This window comes from Benincasa hispida, chromosome 9, assembly GCF_027475165.1.
Source record: "Benincasa hispida cultivar pf3 chromosome 9, pf3_genome.v1.1, whole genome shotgun sequence".
Classification (NCBI taxonomy): domain Eukaryota; kingdom Viridiplantae; phylum Streptophyta; class Magnoliopsida; order Cucurbitales; family Cucurbitaceae; genus Benincasa; species Benincasa hispida.
This window is the reverse complement of record NC_143486.1, coordinates 2,874,947-2,884,724: the sequence shown is the minus strand read 5'-3', so window position 1 is coordinate 2,884,724 and position 9,778 is coordinate 2,874,947.

Genomic DNA, 9,778 nt, shown 5'->3' with positions numbered 1-9,778 from the left:
AAAAAGCATTAACATACATCATCTTTATATTATAATTGTTATAGTATAAGGGTGAAGGATAGCATGTTTGCTTGGTTATTACGCATATATATAAAAGTTATATAGTAATGAACGAACATTGCATGAAGCATGACACATAGGTTACTTTATAATTGTTATAAACGCCACGTTATGCGCAATATTTTTTTTTTTTAGTTGTTTCTTTTTAAGAGTTAAAGAGAAATTAGAACTAAAAGAAATAAGAAAGACATGCATGCTCACTTAGGTTTAATTCATAGTTTTAAAATGTTTAAAACTTGGATCACATAGACCTAAGATCATGGTTCTAATATGATTAGCAACCTTAAGGCTTTAATCTTTTAATCGGCTTAATAGGATTAAATTGGCTAATAAAAGGTTAAAGTGTAGCAAATCTATCTATAAGGGACCTTTTGTCTAAGGCGGGTTCTATCTAGGTTGGGGTATTTAAGTTGACAGAAATGTAACACCCCCACCTGGGAACTTGCCTAAAAAGGTGAATTAGATAGATTTGATGCATGCATGTAAGTTAAGGACAGTCCATTAAAGTGTTTAAATGTGTCTACTTGAACTTGTTTATATTTCATAAACAAACGTCATTTATGAGCAGGCTTTAAGAAGACCACTTAGACTAAAATCAGTAGCCGGATTGTCTAGGTTAATGAATCCCTAGGTAGAACATTCAATGGGAGGTACTTGGGGCATAAGATGCTTCACTTAAACCTTTCACTTTTCTCCTAAAATCCACACCATGAGATCTATCCTCGGCCTTGCGGCACCTTTGGCATGACCCTTCAACGGATGGTGTTTGGGTAGGTCAATATCAATTGTGACAGCATATCCCTCGGTCTCCCTTGTTAGGTTGAATAAAGTTTCTTCGTATTGCCTCGAGGCACCCTGGGAGTGTCCCCCTAAATGATGGCAGTTTTGCGCGTTTCTTTATTTGATCTCTTGTAAGAGGATAAGGTAACTTAATCTCTTGTCCTAATCTGTCTTTTCCCTATGGTAAGCATATTAGGGCTGGACTCTGGCACTGAAAACAAGGGGTCACACTTACACGGAATAGTTAAAGGTTAACGATTCTGGACCCAAAAATGGTGGCTGTTAGGTTCAGTTCCAAGAGTTGGTTCTGTCTAATAGTTGAGAATATCACTTCCCAATGAAGGGGCAACAAATCACCCCACCGGTGGCATTTGTCCTGACTCACTGGGGCATCATTGCAAAATAGAAGTCTATAACTTAGGGTACTTAAAAATGTTTTGCAAAACAAATTAGTTTAAAGGTGGTTTAGCAAAAATCTAATAAATATTTGTTCGTATTTTTAGCGACTTTTTCAAATGGCTATAGACAACTTATCATTGTTAAGTGCCGAAAAATTAACTGGCGATAGTTTTTCAACATGGAAACACATGATCACGACGATCCTAATCAACGAGGATCTTATGTTCGCTCTCACGGAGGCTTGTCCTCCTATTCCAGCTCCAAATGCCACTCGAAATGTTCGGGAGGCATACGAGCGATGGACAAGGGCGAATGAGAAGGCCCGAGCCTATATCTTGGCAAGTCTTTCTGACATCTTGGCCAAGAAGCATGAGCCTATGGTCTCAGCCCGTGAGATCATGGAGTCCCTACGAGGGATGTTTGGACAACCGTCTGAACAGTTTATGCATGAGGCTCTTAAATACATATTCAACTCCAAAATACAAGAAGGCACCTCTGTTTGTGAACATGTGCTAAACATGATGGTCCACTTCAATGTGGCGGAGTTGAATGGGTCTACCATCGATTAGGGCAACCAGGTTAACATAATCCTGCATTCTTTGTCGGAGAGCTTCCTGCACTTTATTAGCAATGTGATTCTTAACAAAGTGAAATATAACCTTACAACTCTCCTCAATGAGTTGTAGACATACCAATCTTTATTGAAAAGTAAGGAGAGCCAGAAGGATGAGGCAAATGTTGCTTCATCCTCAAGGACGATCCATAGAGGTTCGACCTCAGAAACGAAGTCTGCACCTTCTACTTCTAACTCTGCAAAGGGGAAGAAGAAGAAATGTGGTAAGGGAAAAGGGAAGGCACCTGCTAACCCACCGTCTGTCGCCCCGAGGAGGCATCCACCAGTTGCTAAGGGAAAGTGTTTCCATTGCAACCAAGATGGACATTGGAAAAGGAACTATCCTCGGTATCTAAAGAAGAAGAAAGCAGTCAAGGCTAAGGTCAAGGCAGATAAAGGTAAATGTGATTTACTTGTGCTCGAAACTTGTTTAGTGGAGAATGATGATTCTGCCTAGATAATTGATTCAGGCGTCATTAATCATGTTTGTTCTTCTTTTCAGGGGATTAGATCTTGGCGACAGCTGAAGGCTGGTGAGATGACGATGCGAGTAGGCACCGGGCACGTCGTCTCAATTGTGGCAGTGGGAGGACTCCAGTTAACTTTACAGAATAGGTTTCTAATTTTAAATGATGTATATATTGTTCCTGAACTAAAAAAGAACCTTATTTCTATAAAGTGTTAGTTGCAATGTAAATACACTGTTTCTTTCAATTTGTGTAAAACATTTATTCATAAAGATGGTGTCTTTATTTGCATAGCAAATCTGGAATCGAATTTATATGTGCTAAGGCCGTTAGCCATTAATTCCCTCCATAATACTGAAATGTTCAGAATTGTCGTAACTCAATCAAAACGTCGACGAGTTTTTTCAAAAGAAAATGCCCAGCTTTAGCATCTACGTTTAAGGCACATCAATCTCAATAGGATTGAGAGATTGGTGAAGAATGGACTTCTAAATGAGTTAGAAGAAAATTCTTTACTAGTGTGTGAATCTTGCCTTGAGGGTAAGATGACTAAACGACCTTTTACTGGAAAAGGTTATAGAGTCAAGGAGCCTCTTGAGTTAGTACATTATGACCTTTGTGGTCCTATGAATGCGCGAGCCCGAGGTGGCTATGAGTATTTTATCAGTTTTACTGATGATTACTCCAGGTACGGGTATGTTTATCTTTTGCAATGGAAGTCTGAATCCTTTGAAAAGTTCAAAGAGTTCGAGGCTGAAGTTGAAAATGCATTAGATAGACATATTAAAACACTTCGATCATATCGAGGTGGAGAGTTTTTGGACTCCGCATTCCAGGACTATTTGATAAAATATAGAATCGTGTCCCAACTCTCAGCATTGGGTACACCTCAGCAGAATGGTGTAGCAGAGAGGAGAAATAGGACCTTGTTAGACATGGTCGTTCGATGATGAGTTACGCTTCCTTACCGGACTTGTTTTGGGGTTTCGTAGTGGAGACTACGGTGTACATACTCAACTGTGCTCCCTCCAAGAGTGCTGCAAGAACACCTCTGGAGTTTTGGAACGAGCGTAAAGCTAGTTTACGTCATTTCTGCATTTGGGGTTTCCCTGCACATGTGCTTGAGGCTAATCCTAAGAAGTTGGTACCATGGTCGAGGCTATGCCTCTTTGTAAGCTACCCCAAAGTTACACGAGGGGGTTATTTCTATGATCCAATAGAAAATAGGGTGTTTGTTTCAACAAACGTTACTTTTCTAGAGGAGGATCATATAAGGGAGCACAGTCCACGAAGCAAAGTCGTGCTGCGTGAACTTTCCAATGAAACTATTGAAACTTCAATAATAGTTATTGAAGAGCCTACTACATCAACAAGAGTTGTTGATGGGAGTTCATCCAGTAGGTCGATTCCACCTCAAAAGTTGAGGGAACCTCGACGTAGTGGGAAGGTTGCGAACCCACTCGTTTGCTATCTGGGTTTCACGACATTGAGGAGTCGTTTTCATATAAGAAGGCAATGGAGGATGATGACTAGGATGAATGGATCAAGGCCATGGATCTCGAGATGGAGTCGATGTACTTCAACTCAGTATGGGATCTTGTAGATCAGCTTGATGGGGTTCGCCCTATAGGTTGTAAATGGATCTACAAGCGCAAACGGGGTGCTGATGGGAAGGTATAGACCTTCAAGGCTCGACTTGTGGCAAATGATTATACCCAGGTAGAGGGAGTCGACTATGAGGAGACTTTCTCACCTGTTGCCATGTTAAAGTCGATCCACATCCTTCTGTCCATTGCAACTTATTATAATTATGAGATCTGAAAAATGGACTGGTTAATTATATATGATATAATTGGCTAAATGTATGAGATACATTATTTTGGAGAAAATTAGATATAAATATGATTTATATCAATTAGGGGAGAAAATACTATAGTAGATATATGATTCAAACTATAGGATACAAATATAATATGATTATATTTATTAATTAAATTAATTGATTAATATTTTGATAATTAACAAATTAATCCACGTTCAGACGTGAGAAGTGGAGTTGTGATGGTTATGATAACCGGCAGATTAAAACAATGAAAATCGTTTTCATTTTATTCAATTCGTGCATTCGTATTATCGTGCGCCCAAAAGAATCCGTGAAAGCGATCACAAGAGCCTATACGATAGAAGCTCGTTCGTCTAAATGATCGTCTGTCTCACGCTTTCTCTAAACGATCGCATACGTTTTTCCTACACGATCCTGTAGCTCTACTATACGATAAGCATTTCCGCTATACGATAGCAGAGTTTCATCTCCCACTTGCTTATCGTCTACACGACGCCTTCTCCTCCGTCCTCTACCAAACTCACCAAAACCCACTCTTTCGATTTTTTACGCCGAGGATACCCGGGTTTCTCTTGTGGTGGTGTCTTCCTTGTTGCATTGTTCTTGTATGCTTTGATCGTGCTGTTGCAGTCGACATACTCGTCAGGTGCTGATAGATCGATGGGAGGTTTTCTGCTGCTTAAGGTTCAGACATACGAGGAGAGTCTTCATCTGGTATGAACCCTTTTTCCATGTTAATTATTGTTTTCTAAGCATGCCGATAATGAGTTTTATATGCATAACTATATGTGTGGAATGTATGTCATTTGTGTTTTGGTCACTGTGAAATCAGAGCGATCTAAACCCGCTCATGGAACTCTCGGTATGAGATCTTTCAATATTACCTATGGTCATCCTAGTGAAGTGAAGTCTCAGTTATGAACGGTGTTATATAACGAGACGTTAACACTTCATGGTCAGGTCTTATACAAACTCTTTGTATAGGACACCCCCGCTCCCATGTCCCCTACACGAATGATCAGGATCAGACCATCTGTGAAAATTCATAACACTTGTAATCATTCCACAAAGCGGGCCACATCCATAGTGTTACCAGGATAAGGTTTCCCTCCTATATCCATATACTACAGACCATTTTGGTTATCACTCAAGACATGATCCACTTGTATGTCACCACATACATGCTTGAGTCACATACAGATAACCAGGGATTTTATGTTTATTGGTTTGTGTAAAATCTAAATGTGCAAAGTCAAGTAGTGAAGTAAATATCATTTATATTATACATCACAAGTGTTCATACAAATTTGTTTACAAACTACTAGACACGAGACTTTAGGGCACAAACCCCAACAATCTGCCACTTGTCCTAAAGCGAAGTGAGGAGTACAAGTAAACAGGCACAAAACAATAAACTAGGGCATAAAAACCCAGTGCAAAAAAATCTCCCACTTGCCCTAGTCCAGCCGCGGGCGGTCCCGTAGACCCATGCTCTGATGGTGACTCTGAAACACTGTAGCCGTGAGAGCCTTCATAAACAAATCAGCAACGTTTTTCTTCGAGGCGATCTCCTTGACGATCACGTCACCTCGATGCACTATCATGCGGATCGACTTTAACATGGTGAGAAAGTCTTCTCATAGTCAACTCCCTCCACCTAGGTATAACCCTTTGCCACAAGTCGAGTATTGAAGGTTTGCACCTTCCCATCAGTACCTCGTTTGCGCTTGTAGATCCATTTACAACCTACAGGTCTTACGCCATCACTTGATCTACTATATCATATATTGGGTTGAACTACATCGACTCCATCTCGAGATTCATGGCTTTGATCCATTCATCCCGGTCAACATCCTCCATTGCCTTTTCATAGGACAACGAATCCTCAATGTCACCATCTGTCACCATAGCTAGGATTTTCGTGAAACCTAGATAGTGATCAAGCGGGTTCGTAACCCTCCCACTACGTCGAGGTTCCCTCAACTCTTGAGGTGAAACTGACCTACTAGATGAACTATCATCAATAATTCTGGTTGATGAAGCATATCCTTCAACAACTCTTGTTGAAGCTTCAGTAGTTTCTTTGGAAAGCTCACTTAACACGACTTTACTTCGTGGACTGTGCTCCCTGATATGATCCTCCTCTAGGAAAGTAGCATTTATGGAAACAAACACCTTGTTTTTAGACGATCATAAAAGTAACCTCCTCGTGTACCTTTGGGGTAGCCTACAAAGAGGCACAACCTCGATCGTGATTCCAATTTCTTAGGATTTGCCTTAAGCATATGTGTTGGGCAACCTCATATGTGGAAGTGATGTAAACTAGCTTTACGTCTGTTCTACAACTCCAGAGGTGTTCTTGCAACACTTTTAGAAGAAACACAGTTGAGAATGTATACCGCAGTCTCCACTGCGAAACCCCAAAACGAGTCCGGTAAGGAAGCGTAACTCATCATCGAACAAACCATGACCAACAAGGTTCTAGAGAAACTCGTTGGCGTTTAGACTAAGTTACGGCAGATTTAAACATCTCTATGTTATGGAGAGAACTTACAGCTAAAGGTCTTAGCAGATATAAGTTATTTTCCAGTTTAGCTGTACAAATTTCAACGCCATCCTTCTGAATAAACGATTTCTTCAATTTAAAAGAAATAGTATAATTGTATTGTAACAGACACTTTACAGAAATAAGGTTCCTTTTAAGTTCATGAACTACAAAGACATTTTTTAACATAAGAAAATTATTCTGTAAAGTAAACTGGATATCTCCCACTGCCACAGCTGAGATGACGTGCCCGGTGCCTACTCGCACCGTCATCTCACCAGCCTCTAACTATCGTCAGGATCTAATCCTCTCTGTCTGCCTTGGCCTTAGCCTTGGCAGTCTTCTTTTCCTTCAAATAACGAGGACAATTCCTCTTCCAATGTTCATCCTGGTTACAGTGGAATCATTTTCCTTTTTCAACCAGCGGTGGACGCTTCTTCTGAGCGACAGGTGGCGGGTTAGCAAGCACATTCCCTTTCCCTTTACCACCCTTCTTCTTCTTCCCTTTTTCAGCATTAGAAGTTGAAGGTGTAGACTTTGTTCCTAAGGTCGAACCTCAATAGAACCTTTTTTAGGATGAGACAACATTTGCCTCACCTCCCTTTTTCTCCTTACTTTTCAGCAAGGATTGGTAAGTCGGTAACTCATTGAGGAAAGTGTAAGGCAGTATTCCACTTTGTTAAGAATCGTATTGCTGACAAAGTGTAGGAAGCTCTCCAGCAATGAATGCAGGATAATGCTAACCTGACTACCTTCATCGATTTTAGACCCATTCATCTCCGCCACGTTAAAGTGGACCATCATATTCAGTACGTGTTCACAAACAGAGGTGCCTTCCTCCATTTTGAAGTTAAAGATGTGTTTCAGAGCCTCATGCTTGAGCTGTTCAGATGGCTGTCCGAACATTCCCCGCAGGGATTCCATGATCTCATTAGCTAAGATCATGTCGTGTTTCTTGACCAACACGTCACTAAGACTGGCCAGAATATAGGCTCGAGCCTTCTCATTTGTCCGTGTCCAATGCTCGTACGCTGCCCGAACATTTCGAGTAGTGTCCTGAGGTGGAATAGAAGGACATTAGTCCATAAGGACAAACTTCAGATCCTCGATGATAAGTATTGTCGTAAGCATATGTTTCTAACTTGAATAGTTTTGGCCGTTCAAATTTTTGGCGCTAAGCAAATTGATAGTGGTTGATGCCATTAAAACTCGTTGCTAAAGAAAGCAAATAACCTTGTATAAGACTTTGCAAAAACCACATTTTAATTAACCAATTAATTTTTAGCAAAACAAATTCCAAGTACGCTAAGTGAAAAGACTTCTATTTTACAATGATGCCCCAGTGAGGCAGGACAAACGTCACCGGTGGGGTGATCGGATGGCCCTTCACTGGGATGAGACAATCTCAACCATTAGGCAAAACCAACTATTGGAACTAAACCTAATAGTCACAATTTGTTCGGTCCAAAATAATTAACCCTTAACAATCCTGTGTAAGTGTAACCCCTCGTTTTCGGCCCCAGAGTCCCGCCCCAATGCACTCACCGTAAGGAAAAGACAGATTAGAATAAGATACTAAGTAACCTTATCCTCTTACAAGAGATCAAATAAAGAAACGCGCAAAACAGCCATCCTATAGGGGGACACACCCAAGGTGCCATGAGACGATGCGCAGAAACTTTATTCAATCCAACGAGGGAGACCAAGGGATATACTATCGCACTTGCCCTTCCCACTTACTATGAACACTCTCTCCATCCACCTTGATATTGACCTACCCAAACACCATCCGTTGGGGGGACATGCCAAAGGTGCCTGATAACTTGTAGAAATACAAGCTATTTTTGCTCTTAAGTTAGAACAACTAAGGTTTTTAATGATAAATTCTCCCCATTTTTAGTAGAAACGCATGGAATTACTCAAACATTAGCAAACTCATGCAAAAGAAGTTTTATTACTAAATACTGCAGTGCTAATGCACTGTATTGCAGGATCTTTACAAAACGCTAACGAATAATTAAGAAGTGTCGCAGGGAAAGCTCTAACGCATGGGTTATGCGTCGGAGGGAATTCAACGTAGAGAAGATACATTGATCTAGGCTGATTGTGTCAAATCACCATTTGAAGTATGAGCATCTGTAGCAGGCGGCGTCTGAAAAGCTTCCGAGAGTCAGGCGGCTGACCAGGGCATGGACTTTAATGCTGCCCATTCACCAAGTGGACATGACCAACACCTAGATGAAGTTCCTTCAGAGTTAGTTAATAAGAGTTAGTACATAGAAATTATCAAGACTCTCACTCTCTGTAATTAGCGTAGTCGTAGTTTAAGTTGTGCTGTGGTGTCATGACGATCAGAAGGGTTGAGAACCACCACCACCGCCGGTCAGGGAGCGGAGGAAACCAAGCTTAAGAAAGATACTTTGTCCAACTCCTATACAAGTGATTGTATACAATAGAATTGAGCCAATGAGATACAAGAGATTGTACTCTGCGGCTTGACTCAGTTTATTTCATCTCATTATTCGCTTTCATTGCATTTGATTAAATATTGCTTTTGTAAAGACACTTTGTTTCTTTATAAAATTCATATATTTGATCTATCATACTTGCCATTGTTTATTTATTGTTTATGTTGAATGCATTAATACGCTGTGCAAAACTTCATTTCAACGCTTAAGCCAACTTGATAAATTGGTAAAAGCATCTTTAACTTAAATTGTTCAAGAGAATAACTAAGCCACATCAAGTAGAACGCCTAGTACGGGTAGAGATAGACTTACAGGTGTTTATTGCATTCTGTGTTAGACGCATGCATCCTAGAGATAGGTTTTGTATGTTGTTCGCATTGAGAAGTGTTGAATAAAGTCTAACGCATGAACAAAAGATAAGCAAATCATCCCATCTCATCCACATCACATTCTGGTTTGTGTACACTCATCATAGACCGACGCATATCACTTACATTAAAATCCATTTTCGCATGATCCATTTAATCACTACTCAACTCTTTTGTATCTTCTTGCACAGGCACAGCACTTTAGTGTAAATAACACATTTTTCTCATATATTTA